We start from the raw sequence: 21,284 nt of genomic DNA on the forward strand, positions 1-21,284 counted from the left end.
GGGATATGTCAAAGTGCCCATGTCCTGCTAGGGCATGGGGTTCCCATTGGGAGAGAGTCAGCATCTCACAGGATTTGGCCCTTTTACACACAGAGGCAAAGAAGAGAAAGGAGAAAACTAAAATACCTGCACGGTTCATGTCCATGAAACTGAGGAGGCTCCTGGAGGATCCCCAAACAGCAGAGGGGAGCAGAGAGGTGGGGCTCCTGTGCAGACAGGGAAAACGTTCTATTTCCTATGTCAATCCTACGGCAAATACTTGCAAGGACTAAGCAAGCACACTTAGCTGGCTACTCTTTTTGCAAGCAAAAGCCACAGAAGATGTTTATCTTCGAATCCGGTTTCATACCTTAGCTGTCACTGTGGAAATTAAACATTCTGCAAGCCACTTTCGCTGTCAAATATGGAGACAGTTGGCAAATGAGGCCATAAAGCTAGTGATTAATTATTGGTTGCATGAATTGTTGCTGTTTTCCTCTGTCAATTACGTCATGGTTAATCATGGAGTGAACTCCGGAGAGTTTTGTATCACTCCTCCCTGCATTTCTCACAAATAAAAAGTAAACAAATGTAACCAGAGGTCAGGCTAAACTGTCTGTATTCACTGGCAGGAAAAAGTTCTGGGGATTGCAGCATGTCTCTCCCTCAAGATTAATTTAAAAGTTTTAATTTCACAAGATAATTTAAAACTAGCAGACCAAGACATCATTATTTATTTTATGAATTTAAACAATATTTACGTACATATTTGCTCCTGGTAAAGGATCTTCTGGTTACTATACTTAGTCATTTCTTGCTCTTTTGGGCTCTGAGTTGCTTACATTAGGCTACATAAGATTTTTCATAAATGATCAGGAGAAATGAATGAAATAAAAGAGAAGAATGGAAGGAATGTGCATAGTGTATGTCAGTCTCCTTAGTCATAATTACTGGACTAAGTATTTCTCCCTGTGAGGCCATTCTGGACTGAGTTTTCACCACAAGGACTAACTATAATAGATAAAAGCTAAATTTCATAGAAAGGCAGAAATATGATTTACTATTAAAGAAGGCAATATACTTGCCAACGTTGGGCAGCCAGCAGTCTATCAGTACTCCTCTAGTACTTTAGAAAAGACAAGCATCCCAGCTGCCTCCACAGGTTGTTTTTTAGAAAATGTGTTATTACAGTTGAATTCATTAAATAAGCCTAGATATCAGCATTAGCCCATATTCACATGGAATTTGCCATAGGAGATAAGCTGAAAAGAAGATTTTAAAGATGTCATTAAGGTATGTGGATAGGTGAGGGAAACAAATCTTCCTAAATACTAATGTAGGACATTCCAGAAGCACAGTTTGAGTTGTTTTCCTTGGATTGTGGGGACAGTTAAAGCCAATTCCCATGAGTTAGGGAGTCTTCTTCCATCAACTTTGACATGTAGGACTAAAACCACCATAAGCAGATACAGGACATTATTCACACCTGCATCACTTCATTCCTTCCTACAGACAGTTAAGGCCACACTGTAATTAGCACAATGTCTACAAATACTCATAAAATAACTCGGCAAGAACAAGAATTGTTCTCACTTCTACCTTACAGGAACATAATTACCTTCACCAATTTTCTTCCTTTCATTTGACACTAAGAAATAGGAACCCTGCTCTGGATCAAATGGCAAATCTTGCTGACAGAAACAAAAAAAGGCCTGAATAGTTTTTATTTCAAATACAGGAAAGAAACCCTATGGAATACATGTCACAAAAATTATTAAGACAGAGATTAACTAAGGAAAAGAAATGAACAATTGCATCTAATTATTTGACCAAAATCCTCTTTCAATGGGGAAGTTGGTTGTAATTTCCACTTAGCACTGATCAGTGATACAGCATGGCTTGAAAAATCTTTACACAGTTCTTTGTCAGAACAAGCTATTTGTATAATTCAAATCATTTGAATTGACTATGATAACAGCATCTCAGTCTTACACTGGAAGATTGGCAATGTGTGAGATAAACAAGACATGCTGCTCAGATAAAGGAATAAAAATTAGCAATTATTGAGGGGTTACCACTTGAGTTTGCTAGACATAAAACAGATTAAGGGCATCATCATCTATCTTTTCTGCGTTATAGAAGATGATTGGTATGAGATGTTTGTTGGTTCTTGCCTACCGATCCAGGAATATTGTATTTCCAAACAGTTGTGGGAATGCAGACCAGCAAATGTATTTGCTTTTACCTGGAAGGTGAATGTACTCAAATATGTAAAATGTGTCAGGATATTACAGCGGTTACACCAGTTCTGCTAGCAAAGAAAGAGGTTAAAGAGGACACTTTCTTTGTGTAAATATATAGAAGGAAGAGGCTGAAAAAGTAAGATAATACCAGTGACATTTAGACACAGCTTCACCATTGTAGACAAGCCCCATGTGCTTTGCTACCTAAGTTTCATTTCAGCTCTTAGCACAAGCTCCACTGCCCTGCATGGGACTGGCACTGCTTTCACTGAAGGGACTGTGGCCTGACACGAACCTCCTTTTCATACCTACTTTCTTTATGTGATTACAATTAGATCTAAACCTTCCTACAGCTGTTGCAGAAATTCAATTAGCATAGATATTCAAAATTTTATACACAATCTTTTGTTAAGTCTGCAATTCTTGCCTCCATAGAGATGGATAACATCAATTTATAGATACATACATCTTAAAGAACATAATTAATTTAATTCTTCACTAGAGTTACTAGTAACTAAACAAATAATGGATAATAATGTGTTTGTCAGAATAAAGAGGTTGTGAGGGAGATCATGACATCCAGTACTCCTGTGAACTGCATTTCTCCAGTCTGGTGTGCCAGAAACTACATGTCATTCAGGCTACAGCCAATTGAAGACTGGAGTATTCCCATGCATGTTGTTATGACTGTAAAAATAATTAGTTGCTTATTAACCTACAAAGGATTATCTTGAACCAATAAGATTCTGCTGGTTGGACTGGAGCCATTTGATTACCTAGTACTTCTGTTTACAGGGAATTGGGGACTACTGCTATTCACTCTAACAGTCATTATGAGAAAATTACTTTTTCCAATCAAGCTATGGTTACGTAGTTTTACCTTTTCAATTTACTGATAGCATGAATTACTACAATGTTCACACACACACACACACACATATATATATAATTATTATTATTATTATTATTATTATTATTATTATTATTATTTTAACAATTGTTCAGCTTTCAGGTTTGGCCATAGTGTTGTTAAAATTAATTGCAATATGACAATAAGTGTCAAGAAACATCCTGACAAGACCAAAAGAAAAACACAATAATATCAGGTAAGAAGCCTGAATTATTGCAGTGGTAAATTAATATCATATACAATCTGAAAGCAATACTTGGCTGGTTACATTCCTGACAGGCTTATGCTTGAAAAATCTTCAGTCCATGGTGGAGAGCAGCATACTGATTATTTCCAATTCATGTCAAATTCTGGACTAAATCTATGCAAATATTTGAAAACTGTCTCTGCAATAAGCTGATTGGTTCAGCATCTAATTTTTAGATATATAAAAAAGCCAAAGAAAAAACAAAAAACAAAACAAAACAAAAAACAACAGTGTAAAAAAGAAAAAGCCAAACAACACAGAAGTGAGAATTTTATGGGCTTGCAAGTTTGCTCAGCCATCACAGGATGCCTGAAAGGCCAAGCACTTAGCTTTTCTTGGTAGAGATTAATTAGCTAGCTGTGACTCCCAGATCTCTATTTTTAAATAACAACTTGCATAAATCTCTGAAGACAAGAATTTAACACTGCTATATTACACACAACCATGGCTGCAAGATATTACTATCACTGGAAATTCAAGTTTCCAGGAAAATGATGTAATGTTTTTTCCACCAAGAGTAAGAAAATTAACCCTGACACCTACATAATTCCATTTGGGCTCACCTGGATTTCTTATAGAACACTACAACAAATTGCATCCTCACAGCTCTTATACAACCCCAGAGTTGGTAGTATTAAAAAATCTGGCAAGGTGTCTGTGTGTTAGCTAGAATTAATACTTCTGAAAAGGGAAACATTTGAGAAACATTGCAGTAAGCAAGACCTGGTGCATTTGTTCCAAGGCTACATCACAAATATTCATACATGGACACTTATACCTTCAATGAAGGTAAGCAGAACTCTTCTACCATTTTTCGGATTGTTTTTGTATGTTTGTGCTTATTACCATTGGGCTCACAACTCTCTCTCTGAGCAGCTGCACTTAAGTAGGTTTAACCACCTGCAGGTTTCAGATAAGAGTTGTTCCTTTTTCCAACTCAGGTTTTGAATTCCCTCAATTCATGTAAAATTTCTGTCTGTAGTCATGGTAAAGACAAAGAGCAGGATGAAAGGAATAGCTGTCTGCAGAGTGATTCTTGATAACTGCATACCCCAGGATGCTGCCAACAGCTGGCAGGATTCAGGTGCCATTCATAAATGTGATTTTTAACAGACTGATAGTCAATAGACTTGCCATAACATCACATTGAGAAGAGAGAGGAGACCTAAAATGCTCCAAAGTTGATCTATGATGCAATATTAAGTGAATTACCAATATTTTGCAGTAGGTTTATCTCAAGGAATACAAAAATAACTCAACTTTGAGACATCCCAGTAGTTATTTAATAGGCACAAAAGATCAACAGATAATTACAGTGTATTTTGTTAATTACAGTGGATGTGATTTATGGTATATTTTAATTACCACAGAGAACCTAGCATGAAGGATGAAACACTTAAAAGTCAAGAGAAATATATTAACACATTGCCTATAAAAATAAACCTATTAGGTAACATGTACTTCACTGATCTTTGCAAGAAACTGCCAAGCTACATAAGAACAGCCTTTCCTGTTATGTAAAGACCCAGGGAGTTACAGAAAAATCTCTCACTATTTGCCAGATGCAGTAGGACAAGTGTTATTCCCCATTATTAGCATATACCTTTAAGAAGTCCAAAGGAAAGAAAACACCCAGTGCTTCAGTTTAAATAGGTGACATCAAATGCTATTTTCTTAGCATTATTTCAGCCTTATGCTAATGAATTCCAGCACTGTTGTAGGTGAGTCTCTCCTCAATTATGCAAACTTTGGTACTCAGTATAGAGGTCATTATGTGACACACAAAATTTGTATAGTAATGAGGTTATTCACATTCTGTTACAGTGCATAAAAATTGAAAACCAAAAGTGAAATTAGCTTTCTTCCTCGTCTTTTTCATCTTCATAGATTTAGGCTAATAACTCTTTGGTATGGTATGACTGGGATACAAATATTTTAGAACACAGCATTGAACCGATATCACAAAGCAAACACCATAGTGGGGAGCATTGCATTAGTACCCTGCTCCTGAGCTCTGGGAAATGAATTTCATGTGTAATACAGGGTGATGTTTACCAATTCATTACAATGACCCGGCTTGCTGCTTCCCCCGAAAACTGCAAAAATGGAAATGTCACACATATTTGCATTCAGGAGGTTACTGTGTATCACTGCACACTTCTCATGCTGTCTACACCCATCTGTTTTCTGCTGTCAGTCCAATGGCTGGGCTGTGAGCCCATGAACTGCCTTGGGGGGACCAGGGCACCCTGGGCACTGCTAGCTTGTGGCATGAAAGAGATCAGGCACTTGGCTTCCTAAAGAGAGAAACCACACTCAAGACAACCCATATCCACTGGATCTTCTGGAAATCTTTGGAACAGACTGGAAGTGCGACTACAAGCAAGGGGATGTGGCAGAGGATGGCTGGTGTGAGAATCTGGAACTAGCTTGTGCATTGGAAAAGGGATTTGAATTGATGAGAACAGGATTTCAGACTGGGAAGCTGCCTTGGCTCAAGGCAGGGCAGAAACAGATCTTCAAGTATTAGGTACATACATAGATAAGGACAACATGCAGTTATCCCAGCTTAAACTTCCTCTGTTTCAGCTCTCTATGTTGTTGGATCTTTTTATACCAAAAATAACTTTATAAAATATGTGTATAATATGTGGTGGTCCCAGTGTCTTTAAAACACATCTAATGCTAGCAACAAGTGTCTGCATTAAGCCAGAAAAAAGGGTTTGGAGTTTTCTACTCCCTCAAATGTTCATTAGAAAGCCAATGCAATCTGCAAAGGCCAAGCACAGCAAATTACTTCAGAGCAACATTCCAGTCTTGACAAGGCAAACTGCCCAGCACCCTAACTTTGTGGAATATAAAGTGATGTAGAACATGTAATTCCCAGCAGAAAGAGAAAAGCTATAGACAGGCTAGCTCATATCCCACAAAGTGTCTTTCTGGTAGTGATGAGGATGTGCTGGAACAAAAAAACGGGCCAGAATATGGTTTCCATTTTATGGCAATTATTGATGGTCCAAAACTCAATCTCACTGCAAACTAATAAATATAATTTCCAAAGCAGAACTCTACAAGCTGTGTGATTGGCCATTTTTTAATCCTTAAGTTTCAGTTTAAAAATGAGGTTTGAATTTTGATTTATTATTTTTTCAGTAAAACAGTATAAATCTCTGTTAAGCACTATTTTGAGTTTAATGCAAATATGACCTATAAGAATCATGCTACATTCAGAAAACTGACATGGTTGATTAATACTCAATATTCTTGTGTTTTTCTGAATTAAGGATACACCTATGTGGAACAAAGCTGTGCAATGCAAAATATATTTAACTTTAGCTAGAGGAGTGAAGTGGAAACAAGTTCCACATCTCTTGTCTACACAGTAATAAAACAATTCAAGAAATGTCTATCTAAATGGCCTGACCTTCTGAAGTAATAACTACCCAGCAGCTATCAGTGAAGTTGCTGTACCTCAGAATTAATTTAAACTAAAGCTATTTATTATGTGTAAGATTTTCACAAGGAAAGCATGCAGTCATGGGAAGAGTAAGGGCATGTGCACCTTGGGAAATCTCATCACTGTCAAACTCTGGAATGAACATCTAAGTTTTGGAACCAAAATGTGCAAAATCTAGTTTTATTTTCACTGTGTTTTACACATGATGGCTGAAAAATAAAAAGGTAATTAAGAATTTGTGGTTACACTTACTAACTCTTCTGGGCTATGCTAAAGTCAGAAGTTCTAACCCAGCATTTTATTCTCTTCTCAGTTCTCCATCTTTTCCTCTTACAGCAGATCTGTGGCCTTGCTAGCATGTGCAAAGACCAGCATGACATAATTCTATTATGAAAAGTGTTCTTTAAAAATTAGTTCTTCCAAAGCAGTATCTTTTGTGACTTTCTGGGAGGCACAAGTGGAAGGATCCCGTCATGTCTTAATGCACCTTCCAGAATTTCTCAGCTTTTGGGAGATAATAGCTGTTCTCTGATTCCTTTGTGTGAAACGCCAACATATTTATATTGAGATCCAAGGTCTGAGGCTGAAGCATTATTACAAAAGCAGCTAAGTAGGCAACAAGTTCTAAATGCAATTTTCTGTGAGACAGAAGTACATTCTGTTTCACGTTTATATTCAGTGATCTTTACATGCTGAATGCAATACCATTATCCCATCTATTTGAAATCTTTTTCTGCTACGGCACAAAAGAAATCACTCTTAATCACACAGTCTGGCAAGTCATTAGGAGACCAAAGTTTCCCTATGAGCTGAAAGGGCTGGATCAGGAGAGATGGGGAGGTGAAAGACAGCTATTGCTCAGCTGCAGGATAAATCCTGTACACTCTACATCCTGCAGATTGCCAGCATCCAGCACTGAGCTGCTCTGCTCACCGGGTCAGCTCAACACAGCTTCAGCCTGGAAGAATTATTCTGGATCCAGAAAAAGGAACTTCTTGTTAAGATTGTTTAGCATTGTTTAGCATCTTGATAAAGGTGCTACTAGTGAGCAAGTGCTGCAGAGGTATGGAGCAACAGTGTGTGGATGAGGTTACAAAATTAGTTGTCTCACTTAAACGCATTGTTTACCTTTACTTGGGCCAGGGAGGTAGTCTGAGGACTCTACTTGTTGTATTTGCAATAAAGCCTCAGCTTCCATTAAGAAATAATGTCTGAGATTGGCAAGCTTGATTATCCAAATGCAGATGAAGCTGAAATTTGGAAATGAGAGAATTGTTGTAATTGCATTCAACACTGAGGGTGGGTTGTCCAGGAAAGCCTCTGCCTGTGCCCCTTCTTCCAGGGAAGCATCAGTGAGATTCTCATTGCTCTCATTCCTGAGGGTTTTTGTGCAGGACTCTGAGAAGGGAGAAAGCCTCTGTTCAGCATAGGGAAACAAACACAGCTTCACTGGGACAAGATCCTGGTGTAATCATGCTGTGCTGTGAAAAGTAACTTGGATCAATGTGGCTTTCTGTACTGTTAGATACCAGATACTGCAATGCACCATTTTTTCTGGGTGATCCAGCACATGCCAGATGCTATTTCAGAAGCACCAGTGGTAGAACTAAAGCTGATGGGCCACACTGGTATTGTGGAGGGAAGGGAAATGGTTGGGGACAGGGAGGTCCCATGAGTGACTTCAGAGCTTCTGGATGTAAATGATCCTTTCCCTGAATCCATGAGACTGGGAGGTGCAAAACTCATCTATTCAGAAATTAAGGCACCTTTCTCATCACAGAACTGAGTTATATATTATCTGTTCAGTGACTTCTTGGCTGCCCTCCATCTAAGACACTTCCCATTCCCTTCCTGTACCTAGAGCTAAAGTTTCAGCCTTAGGTTCACCTTAATATTTTTAATTACAGGTTCTGGGTTTTGTAGCTTCTGAACCTAAAAAATTCTTAGTTCAAACTATGTTCCAAATTTTCCTAACCATTCACTTTGTCATTAAAAAACATATAAACATAGATATGTGCATGTAAAGTGAAGCACTTCAGTAAATTACTGAGATGATATTTCCAGTATTCTTCATTACAATTAAAGAATCTTTATGTCATTCCATTGCATGAGAAGTGAAAGTCTCTGGACAGGAGACTCAAACCTTCTTTTTTCAAGATGGTGCTTGTGGGGCAGTTTCACTATAAGACTGCAACCCTGAAACCTCTGAGATTAACTCTTTCCCATCAATTCTGAATTCTACCCCACTAGTGGCATTAACATGCAAAATATCTGCTGGAACATGCAATTTTTATCACAACTATTAATGAAATGCAACATCATAAACAATAAAGCTCAATTAGTAACTAAAGTGTCTACGGCAATTAAATAAGAAGGAAGTGTTCTGGAACACAGCAGGATACTTGGAGTCATTTACATTGCAAATAGATTTCAAAGTTGCTATTGCTGGATGTTTGGGGGAAGCTAAGATTTTTAGAAAATGAGATATTGAGTCTATGACACTCAAATATGTACCTTGGCTTAACATGAACTTCGTAACTGGAAATGCAGGTGGAATTAACAGGAACAGCCAATCATATGAAGTGCAATGAAGAAGCATAAAAAAAAAAGGTTAAGAAAATTTTGTGCAATCTAATGCAATGACATGACTCATTAGTGTCAGGCCAAAATAGAAATTGAAAGAATACACGTTCAATTATACAGTAAGGAGGATTTGTTAATGTATTTCATGCCTGGTTATTTAAAACTGAACACAACTGCTTGCAATACTACACAGTCATAACTCGACCTGGAACACTGCAACCATTTAAGATACAGAGCAAAGGTCCTATTTCAGGACAGTTTGCGAATAACTTAAGTGGACAAGAGGTGGAACACTGTCCACTTGTTTCAACTCACAGTTCATTCCATCTGAATTATTCAACCTGCAACAGCAAAGCTGGATAGTCAGGAGGAGGCTGGGCAAAAAAAAAAAAAAAAAATAAAGAGGAAAAGAGACAGGCAGCTGAGATTTGAGGCCAAGATTTCTCCTCTGTGACAGGAAGGTAAAGCACGAGTGTTCTCTTTCTCAGAAAAAGTCAATGAAAGCTACACAGGGAAAGAATTATCACCGGCTGATTCACCAGGCAAGTGAGGTTTCAGCTGTGCACAGACAGCTCTGAAAGCAAGCAAATCCTCCTGGGTTTGCAAAAGAACAGGTCACCTCCAAACCAGACTTGATCTCAAGCCCCTCACTACTGTCTGCACCATGACTCGCTGTGTTCCTCCTGGGAATGTGCATTCAAACATGCTGAAACATTGCTGGTCTTGGTACAGCAGCTCTGACTGTGCAAACTGCACACCTGAGAGCCTCGCAAAGGCCATCCAGCTTTTGAGCTGTCCATGAGGATATATTTAGGAAGAGGCAATTTGGGGTTCTTTATCTGCAGGATACAGGAATTTGAATTGACAGTAGCTATAATACGCCCAGTCAAAAATTCATTTTTATGATAGAAAGAATGGAAAAATAATGGCTTTAGATTCCTTCATTTCACAGGTTCTATGAATTTGAAGTGCCTTAATTTCAGACCTATCTAAATCTGAAAATACACTACCATCTCTAACTGGCCTTCAGGACCCCCTTCAAGGCTTTTTTTCTCTCTCTCTTGCTTTCTTATGTCTACTCCATTATCCCACATCCACCATACCAATCTTAGTGAAATTAAAAAACAAACAAACAAACAAACAAACAAAACCCCTTAAATTCTGGGCTTTGGTGCTATAATAGAATTTCAGCTGGTTTCATAAAAATCCTTGGCATTATCTACATTCTCCTTAAGGGAAGAGGTGAATAAACAGGGCAAAAGGTATTTGTCAACAGCTTCATAAATAAAATCCCTTGACACTTCTGGTCCTCTTTCATCCCTCTTTGTTTGTATACTTACAAACATCTCAGCATCAAAAGAAAGGAATTTCTAAAGAATTCAGGAGATTGTTTACTTTGCTGTTAGTGCATCAGGAGGTAAAAGAGTCCCTTACCTAATGGGAGCCCTGTCAGCCTTTGCTGATAGTAAAACCCATCTCCAAGGTTTTTCTTCCCATAATGTGTGTGGAATAAACACCATAAAAAGCTGATATCCTAGCCACGGGGATGTCTGCTCTACAGGATAGTTTGTCCCTGGAATATCTGCTGTTCTCCAGTGAACCACAGAGAGGGTCATTACCACTACACAACCTTGACAGGTGACAAACTTCTCTTTCTTTTGCTCTTCTTTATTGTAAGGAGACACTGCCAGTACCTTTCTTCTGTTCTGAGGTACAGTGGGCACAGTGAATAGCCACACATACTACTGAGAATGCTTTGCACTCCAATGCTCACATCTGTGCAACATGAAAGCAATGCAAAGGCATAAAAACAGTGAAAGCAAAAAATAAAACAGTGTTATTCAAGGGTTTGAAGTTTTTGCTTTATGCTCTTCCAATAGCTCTGCAATGAAATGCCACTGGACCTTTTTAAAAGAGTGCAGAAAATCTGACCTTGCAAGTGCTGGCTGCTCCTGTCCTCGTGCTGAGCACTTCCCCTATTGCTTTAGAACTCTGGTGCTCAGTGCATGCTCTTTATACCTGTGGGACCAATCTCATCATTTATATTTTTACTACTGCAAGGTGAAAGAAAAGATGGAATTGTCAGAGTTTGTACTGTTAAAGTGTGGAGTAGCCACAGAGCTGACTTTTTGGAGCAAAACTTTGAAACTGGAGGGCACATGCAAATGTCTGAACAATAAGTGGTTGAGAGATTGTTTTTCTTGAACTGAAACTTAAGTCAAATGACATGCATGACACATGGAAATAGCTCCTTCAGGACTGGCTCATTAGCGCTCTTGAGATTCACCTTCCATTTTAAATGCAAAAAACTTCCACAAGTTTTGTAAATATTAAAAAAAATAATGGTTTGCAAACAAATGTATGGGCAGATTTTCAGACAGCTTGGGGAATAAAAAATACTGTGTTTGTTGCCACAAAAACAGCATCTTTTTTACCTCTGTAAATGTAAACCTTCAAGAGTGGTGGAGAACTCTGTCACCCAGGGCCAGTAAGTCAAGCATAGATGAGCAACTTAGGAGACCTGAACCAGAAAACATTCACATTTTGCAAAGGGTCTTGGATCTTTAAAATGAGCCAAATCTAAATCCTAACTGAAAAATATTTACCTTTGAGCTATTTATTAGGGGATAAGCTTAAATAATGGATCTAGTTTTAAATTTTTTTTTGCTTCCTGATACCTGTGTTTCCTCCCTTGCCTATCAGTGCAACAAATAGGGAATAAAAGCTGCCTTATAATTATAGCACAAGGCACAGCATGGGTAGAGAGGATATTCCCACAACTTAATTGAGGCATTTTCCCCCAGGTTTTCTACAGCCACCAAAGAGAGTCAGCTTCAGAAGGCAACTCAGAGCCCCTTAGTAACCCTCTGTGTCCGATCACCTCTCTCAGACACGACTCTGAAAAGAACTCCAGTAGCAGTGAAAAGAGGTTTTCTCTTCAATGAATACAGAGAAAGCAAGAAAGCCAAGGTGTCCTAATGAACGTTCCTAAGTAGTACTCTGAATCTTCTCAGTTCTGTTTATGCTTATCCTACAAGACTGTGGCTGACAAAAAAAAGCAGGTGCCTCAGCTGGGTCCCCTTTCACCAGCTCCAGGGCTGGAGGTCCATGCTGAAGCCCGTAAAGCACCACAGCTGTGCAGTAAAAGCACAAGAGGCAGAACAGGCAGCATGTGATGCTTCACATCACATCACACCAGATTCTTTCTCTAAGAGCAGATCTTCACAGCAAACATAACCAGAAGAAAGGCAGCACTACCAGTCTACAGTAGTCCTCTATAGTCCTCTAGCTACATATGGAAACTGGAATATGAAGAGAGGTGCTGAAATAAATTCTGTGTGTTATATTGAGAGGAAGTTTGCCCAGCAGAAGTTCTATCCTGTACCTATTTTAAAGTGTTTTATGATTTTAAAGCATCATAAAGGTCAAAGTTTAATAACTGTGGTGTATAATTCCCTCTACCTTTAACTCTGCTTCTAGAGTTATTAACTTAATCTACAGTCTATACATAATATTCAGTGCAGCATTGTGAGCAATGCTCTGCCAAGCTGACAGGATCAGCTTCTCAAGGGATGCAAGGGTAATTCACCCTCCAACTTTACTGAATCCTCTTTGGACCAAAACCTGCTAGTTGAACAAAACTTGCCACAAAGTGTCATCTGCTACAGCATATAAGAGATGTGAGATGTGGCAAACATTTGTAATTGAAAACATGCAGCTGAGTGCAAGAGGAAGCTGTATTTCAGAAAAGGAATGGGATGGTTCCACATGCATAAATAGCAATTTTATCTAGTGTTGTACAGCTCCTAAGAATAAAACACTTGCTTTTGCTTCCACAGGAACCAGATGCAGGCTCTAAATTGATTAGAGTGGCCATTTTACTAGTATTACTCTAAGAGCAAAACACAGCCCAAGTCAACATTTCACTGTAGAGGAATCCATATTCTCCCAGCCTCAATACAATCAGTTCCCCAAACTCAATCAAAATAACAATTTATACATTTAACTTAAGTCTTATTTTCCTAGCTCTGGTTGTTCTCAACTGTATCCATGAGGAGAGTGATCCAAAACACACTCAAGCCAATGAATGACTATTGGTGGCTTCAATGGTTTTAGATCAGCAGCTCTTTAAAAGAACTTGGACAGACTGTTGCTCTAAAAAGTAGAGCTCACAAATATTTAGTAAAAAAAAGCCCAACACTTTGAAGACATTATGCAACAAAAGGGATTTTTCACAGAGGACAGAGAAACTTTTGTCTGGGTGAGCAGTAACACATTTTTGCACATTCAAAATCAAAACTCTTCCACAAGAACTGTAATATGAAATAGCAAAATTTACTTTCTGCAAATGTTTATACCAGATGTGATTGCTTGACTGTTTGCAGAGTTAATCTGAGAGTGTGAAGTAAATTAATTTAAAAATTAAAATGAATATTCATATACATTTTTAGTTCACGTTATTCATCCAGCTTTGTTCAGTACAGAAGCCAAGGAACAAATGTGCAGAACAAAGGGAGACATGAACATAAAACCAGTTTCCTTCCTTTTGCCCCAGTCATTCTACTGGGCATAGCCTGTTACTCCCCAGTTCTGGCAGTTAGAACATCCATATTGAAAAAGAAAGAAAATGCTCATTTTGCTCATGCCAGAACACAAACGTGGAAAAAATGTGGCATTTCTTAGCTGGAGAAAATTGCACCAGGGATAACCTTCCTTCCTGTGCTTGAGTCTATCTTCAGAATTAGTATTAATGCCGTGACACCACGCAACAGACATATGGAAGTGTTATTTGTTTCTCATTTACCAAACAGATAAGAATATGGAAATAGTTTCAGTCCATTTGTTTGATGAGCTTCCTAAGCCAGTAATAAACAAATCAATACAATTAGTTTTGGCTCATCATCATTAGAAACCTTCACTACTGGGATACAATTTAATTATACCTCTTGTTCCACAGCAAAGAAAAGCCTTTGAAAATGGACTACTTTGCCAACGATCGAACCAGAAGGGAGGAGCAAGAGGATACATCAGTGGTGGAGAAGTTATTATCTAAGCAGGGTGTACAACATATAAAGCATATTGTGTAATACAATTTCCATGATTGCTGGTCTAAAATATTCCTGCCATTAAGTGCTTATGAGCAACCCGATGTGAAATCCAGCTGTAAAATGCCTGTGTATATGACATGCTTCATGTGAATGGTGCAATTAGTATGGCATGCATCAATCACTCTTGGACTTGATTACAAATGCACTAATCCTAATTGATTAATTAAGCTGCAAAGTTATACAGTAATGTAGGTTAAAAAACCCTCACCATGCGTGCGCATTTTTGTCCCAAAATACACTTTCATTGTGGAGATTAATGCTGATACTTCACTCTCAGCTGTGCATCAAGGGTCTAACAAGTAGGGCCGCACAAAACACAGACATTCCCCAAACTGGAGACTCTTCAGTACAGGAATGCAGTGAGCTGTAACAGCAGTAAGGGAAATAAACATTCACAGTCAAATTCATGCACAGTCTAGAATACGTTTGGGAGGAAAGGAGGAAGGGGCTGGAATCTAAACCTGACTTTCCTGATAAACTCAAGAATCACAATTCTACAATGGCAACACCAGCTGCAGAACAGTCCTCACCTTGGAAGAGAAATCTCAAGGCTTTGGTGCACTGAATGCACAGAGTGGCAGCTCTCCAGCAGCGCCAATCAAAGCCTCAGGGTTTTAATTGGTATTTGCACACCATCTCTTTGTGCCACAGTTGCACTCATCCTTTTCTAAACCAGGTCTGACAGGTTTGAAAGTGAAGGTTACCCCAGAGAGGAGACAGCTGGGGTAGGGCTGTGCCAATCTGTGTGGGGAGAGGAGCCCAGATAACCTGAAGCTGGAGATGAAAGAACTACACAGGAAAAAAACCTCCACTGACCTCCCCATTGTGTCACCTTAGCAAAGGCCAGGTTTATCAGGCTTCTATTTGCCATGGTTTCAATCCTCCAGGGAAAATACCTTTGCAAAATCTAAGGTGACTTGATGCATAAATAATGCAATTGGGAGCACTCAAAACCCATTACATTCATTGCACAGCCAGTGCAAAGCTCACTATCGTATTTATAACAATACATCTTTGGATGACATATTTTAGATTGACTTGTAGGAACTTCTTATACAATCAATAAATGCTATCTCCAAATTAATTGCTTGGATATTTAAAAGTGTACTTCTGCTTGTACCTAGCATCAGGCACTGGCAATCAATGCATTCTGCTGTATAATTATTATCCTTATTTCCATCTTATTTTTGAGTGACACTAAAAGGAAAAAAATACCATGTTTTTTAAAATATAGGAACTGCTGCATGTGTACTTTGAAAAACTGGGCTATATTTTACATTTCTATATGCTAACTTCAGACAGCCTTTTTGAGGTATCTTGCTGTAAACAGACATATAAAAATCACAGTAGGTCGCCTTAGCTGAAATTCAAGTTAAGTGTCATAATGACAATGGGAGATGTTGAGGTGTAGTCTTTCGAAGTATATGAGGTTGATTTTCAGTTTTAGCTGGTCTCCAGTGTTACCAGAAAGGACCAAATCACCCTGGAAGGCAGGTATGAAAGGAAAACTACCCCAAGGTTTCCTAGGAATGCCAGAGTAACACCATCAATGCAGTATCTCAGCAGTACAGGACCAGAGTGAGCATTTGAAGATTTCCAGAAAATAGCAGGATTTTTTTAAAGCCTCTCATACATGCTTCTATGTTTTGCTTGGAAAAATCTGTGAAAAATAATATGGTCTATTTCATGTTTGTTTATGGTTGTTTTTGTCTTCAGGATGTTATGCAGTAATCTATTTTTCACTGCATATATGTATGCATTTGCCCTGCCTTAGGCTTAACACTTGAGCTTCTCTTCCATCAGGTGCCTGGACTATAATCCAAAAGTAATGATCCAGTATCAAATTGTCATGAGTACACAGCTATTAAACAAAGCTGAGCTGATAAAAGGAAATGGTGAGATGTGTAGATGGTGAGTGCTGGAACAAATTTATCAGCCTCTTCTATAATGCATTATCACCAGTAACTGGTGTGGCAGGGAGGAGAGGGCACCACGTTGAGGAGCTACTTAAAGTCCATTTTTCTCTGAGGAAGTTTGCACTGTTTGGATTGAAGTGTTCCCCTTTGCTGAATTGTCTTTGTAACACCTTCCTCAGCCTTCCAGGACACGACACTGGCTGCAAGCCAATAATGCAAATCCTACAAGAGGCTGCAGTTCAAATGAAAGGGACGTGAGCTTGGGGAAGAAATGCACATTTATTTGCATAGTCATGCCTGAAGAGCATGGGGAGCTGAACCTCTGGCACAGTTCAAGGATCTCTCAACAGGACTGTGCCTGCCTCACTCATTGCCTCTGCCCAGGGTCCAGGGGGAAAGCCAGCAGTAACCTTAACTCAAATGACTCTACAGGGAAAAAAAAGGACAGTTAATCAAATCTGGGCTGATGCGTTAAAAATGTAGCAAAACCATTTTCCAAAATGTCTTACCCTCTACAGTACTTTACATAAATACAGGAAAACAATCCAAATAGATATTTTGTTTTAATGGCAAGACCCTAGGGCTGTGAGATTTCACAATTTTACTGTAATTTTTACATTATCTATCATTCTTTCAGCCTCACTTTTTGGAGTCCATTGACCCAATGGCATGTGCCACTTTTGCTGCAACCAAAGAAATTTCCTAGCCATCACAGTTTCAAAGAGCAGTTGGAAAACAAACTCAAGAAGCCCAGGAAAAAGAACAAAATTTAATAGAATTCCAGTTTTATCCTTCTAAATCCCATCACCTCAGTTCCAGCCTTGAACACCTGTGAATGATGGCATTAAAACCCTTGGTGACACCCCTAAAAAGCTTCTGTCCCAGAATCTACTCAGGGACTCAGACCAGAAGCTCCCAGCATGTTCAACGCAGATGTGACGAAGAGCACAGGTGCCATCTACAAACAGATACTTTCTTACAGCACCTGGTGTTTTTTTCCCAATAGTATTGACTGCACCAAAGAGACAAAGTTCAAAGGGCAAGAAAACCAACTCACTCTGGGACTTGAAGGCAAGGCAGCTGACTGAAGCTGTGACCTTGCATGCCAGTGAGAAAATGCCAGCCTTGTTACTACATGCCTAGAAACCCCTTCTCAAAAGAAAACACAAGTGCATTTATTTCAGAGGGCATCCATTCAAAGGACTGCACTCATTTTGTGCTTTTAACTCAACATCTGATTATAAATGTGCAAAACAATATTTGATTCTGTCATCAACTGGGCAATTTTGTTGGTTTATTTTTTCCTTTAGGACAGATGATAGCTGCAAACAGAGCAAAACCAGCCTAAAAGCCCTAAATGCACAAAAGTTTACTTATGTTTTTTCTGTGGTGCATCACTATCTGACAGCTCTCCATTGCCGAGTCATTCAGATCCATGGTTATAAAGTCCATTAGGATCTTGCAGTGAATTCTATTATCTGATTGTTCTAACATTTCTAAGAGGATAAAGTGGCATGGACACATTATCTATTTCTAGAGTGCAGTTATAATAACAGGCCCAGAACTCCAGCAAACACTTTGCAATACTCAAGTGCTGTAAAGCACCATGAAATCTAAGAGTCATATCTTTGAGACTCCTCGAAATTGTTCTGCTTTTCAAAGTTTAGGTAATCTGATCTGGGAAATTTATGCCAATGGGAATCATACACATTCATCTGCAGATTCTTGTACAAAGGACAAGTCTTGTAATTTCAGAATATATTCTTCCATTTTAATTGAACTCAGGATGTTGAAAGCATACTGTAAAACTCAGTGCTTTTCCAGTATCATTATTTCCTTCAAAACTGAGTGGTTTGAGTGGTTGATTGTTATTGAAATGAATGAAATATGTCAAGAGATTCTGAATTTTGAGTGTTCTGCTCCTGATATCAGATCAGACTGTACTGAAGCATGTAATTAATGGTGTATCTGCCCAATCTACTCAATTACACTGTTTTTAGGAACTAGAATAAATATTTCTTGTATGTATACACCCAGATGGTTAAAATTGCATTAGTTGTATGACCTATAGCTTTCAATATTTTTGTATGCAGTCAGATACTGAAGCATACTGTTCCATCACCATAGTTTCTTGAATTTAATACAATATTAATTCAGCAAGCCACTGAAAAAGCATTTGAGATCAGATAAAACAAACAGTAAGAATTTCACCTAATCTAAAAAGTCCAGTAACAAGGGAAACATGTGGTTCTATAATCTTGCCTCAGGAGAGTATTTCACATAATCACTCAAAATTTTAATTTCTCTGCATAGAATGAAATTCCAAATGGTTTTTGACAGTCATAACTCTTATGCAAACCTATTTCATTTTAGTAGCTGAACATCAATTCATACCATAATGAAAAGCAAATCTTCAAAGTTGTCTCTCTCTCCTCCCTAGCATTTAATACAAATCAATGACACAACATGACCACTACCACAACATCTCTCCCTGCAGATTATTTTCTTAGTTAGCTTCACACATTTAATCAACAATACTAGGATACTAAAATCACTCAGCTGCCTTTTTTCCATTTATGAAGACTGAGTGTCCCTCTGACTTTCAGTCAGCATGTAAGTTAGATATTACTGGCTGAATTGATTGGATTGATTTGCGGGCAATAGTTATATGTAAAATAGCATATATTTCATTTAAGTTTAGCAAGCATGAGCAGTAGAATTTTTGAGCGCATGTATCTCAGATGGTGTGGTACATTTCAATAGGTCTCCTGTTAAAACTGTAAATTTTACTCAAGCTCAGTAAAACATTTTTGTATGTATCAACTGACTCCTAATTGTGTGCTGACACTTGTAACAGTGCAGCAATCCCATGGATCTTTCTAGTTTGTTTGGCAAAGCGCGCTTTACCGTATCATTCATTCTCTTTCTCTCCTGAGGTATATAAAGGTTTAACTGGAGCTCCAGGATACACTGCACACGGTCAGGAATTCATCAAAAACCAGGGAGCCTCTTTGTTACTCCTTCATTCTCTGGACTTATGAAAAGAGCTGTTAATTCAGTGAGCATCCCTCTTACCTCTGTCCCAGTGCTGCTGGAGTGATCATTCTGATTTCTCCCACACTTGCTCTAAGTCTGCAATAATTCCAGTGACATCATCTGTAAAACCAGTCTTTGTGAAAGGAAAATTAAATCCTTTATCTTTCTGAGAGTAACTGTTCTTTTTTACTGTATAATAAGTGCTTTTTTATCTATGGAAGCTATTAAAAATGTCAGAGTGCATTTTGCAAGGCCAGAAACATTCTACTTTTATGACCAAGTTCCAGTTTGAATAATTATGAGAACCAGTTAAAAGTACGTCTTCATCTAAAAGGGGCAACATTTTCATACAAATGTTTTCCTTCCATGCTACATTTTCCCCACTGTCAAACACACATTTGCTCTCTTCTTTCTCTCTTAAATGTCTGTATGCTCTTTAGCAAACATTGCATTTCATCCTGGAGGTGACTGCATTACACAGTGGATAAAAGAGACTCTTTTATAAATAGTAAAGTTAATTATTTCTTATTTCTTCATTTCCACCAAGATTAGCTGTTATAAATAAATACTTTTACAGTCATCAAATACTACTGTCTAATTTCCCACTAGATTGATTCTCTTCATTTCTTTTTCATAAAATCAGACTCAGCTTTTTTATAAAAAGCGGTCACATGATTTTTAATTCCACTAGGATTATGTCTTTGGGTCAAAGCATAATTGCCTACAATAAATAGAAGCATAAAAGAGTGTCTTGGAAATGGAGAGACAATATGCTGGACCCGTTTAAAAGACATCTGGTGCCCCAATTCACTGATAGCAATGCTGGAGGGTATTTGTTTTCCCCTGCTATGTGAAAATTCAATTTCCTTTGAACTAGAGTGAAATCGTATTTTTATCGATTAAAGGGAACAAAAAAAAGCAGACAGGTACCAAATTTTGTGGGTATCACACAGAGCATCTCTGGCCTTGCATATGGCATACTACTGATTTAACTAAAATACTGTTGGTCTTAATTTCTTCAGACAGCAGCCAGATCTAGGAGCCAAGCATGTATCTATGGGAGGACCAGTGGAGAAACAATTCCAAAGCTTTACATTTAGTTAGCCTCAGGCTCTAACTATTATTTAGTAGAGCAGCTTGGGAGGAAAAGTATATAATGTTTTGTAAGGTAAGAAAGGGTCTCCATTCCCCACCCTGGCACCAGATGGAACTAATAAACTACAATTAATGTAACATTTGCTTCATTCACAGATGAACTAACAGACTGGAAACTACAGGGGACTATGCTCAGTATTGCTCTGAAGAGGAGGTGCAAAGAGAGCTTTAAAATACCAATAGTTGTGTGCTAAGTAGCCTCTGCACCTCTCTCTCTAGCAAGAAATTCTCTCACTAGCAATAAATTCTCCTGAGTTGCTGTAACCACCAGTCAGTCCCTAAACCACCATCAAAAAGCTCTTCTAAAGTCAGTTGCTTTTGCACTGGCTCCCAGACACAGACCTGGCACTGACTGTAGGTGCTTTGCACAACTGACTTTCTGATCCCTCAAGGTTATTCACATGAGGGGAGTAAATGCCTTTTCAATCAGCCATAGAGCAGCTGTGAACAGCTGGAACAATGAAGAACAGCCTGCCAGAGCTGGATCCTCTCCATTCAAGTATCCTACCACTGTGGCAGCACCTGGCTCTGCAAAGCTTGGGAAGGTGATGGAGATCCAAGCATCCCCTGCCAGTGTGGGGCAGCTGTCCTCCCCTTGGCTGCTACACCCCAGCACTGGCTCTGCCTGGTGAGGGGATGGGGGATGTGGG

General features: G+C 38.6%; 1 protein-coding gene across 3 annotated transcripts in view; it reads right to left on the reverse strand.

Annotated features, from left to right (window-relative positions):
• The window catches only part of ST6GALNAC3 (ST6 N-acetylgalactosaminide alpha-2,6-sialyltransferase 3), a 114,698-nt gene that overhangs the window by 28,128 nt on the left and 65,286 nt on the right, over positions 1–21,284 (reverse strand). The gene's annotated exons all lie outside the window — the stretch shown is intronic.

This window comes from Cinclus cinclus, chromosome 8 (genome assembly GCF_963662255.1).
Source record: "Cinclus cinclus chromosome 8, bCinCin1.1, whole genome shotgun sequence".
Lineage (NCBI taxonomy): Eukaryota > Metazoa > Chordata > Aves > Passeriformes > Cinclidae > Cinclus > Cinclus cinclus.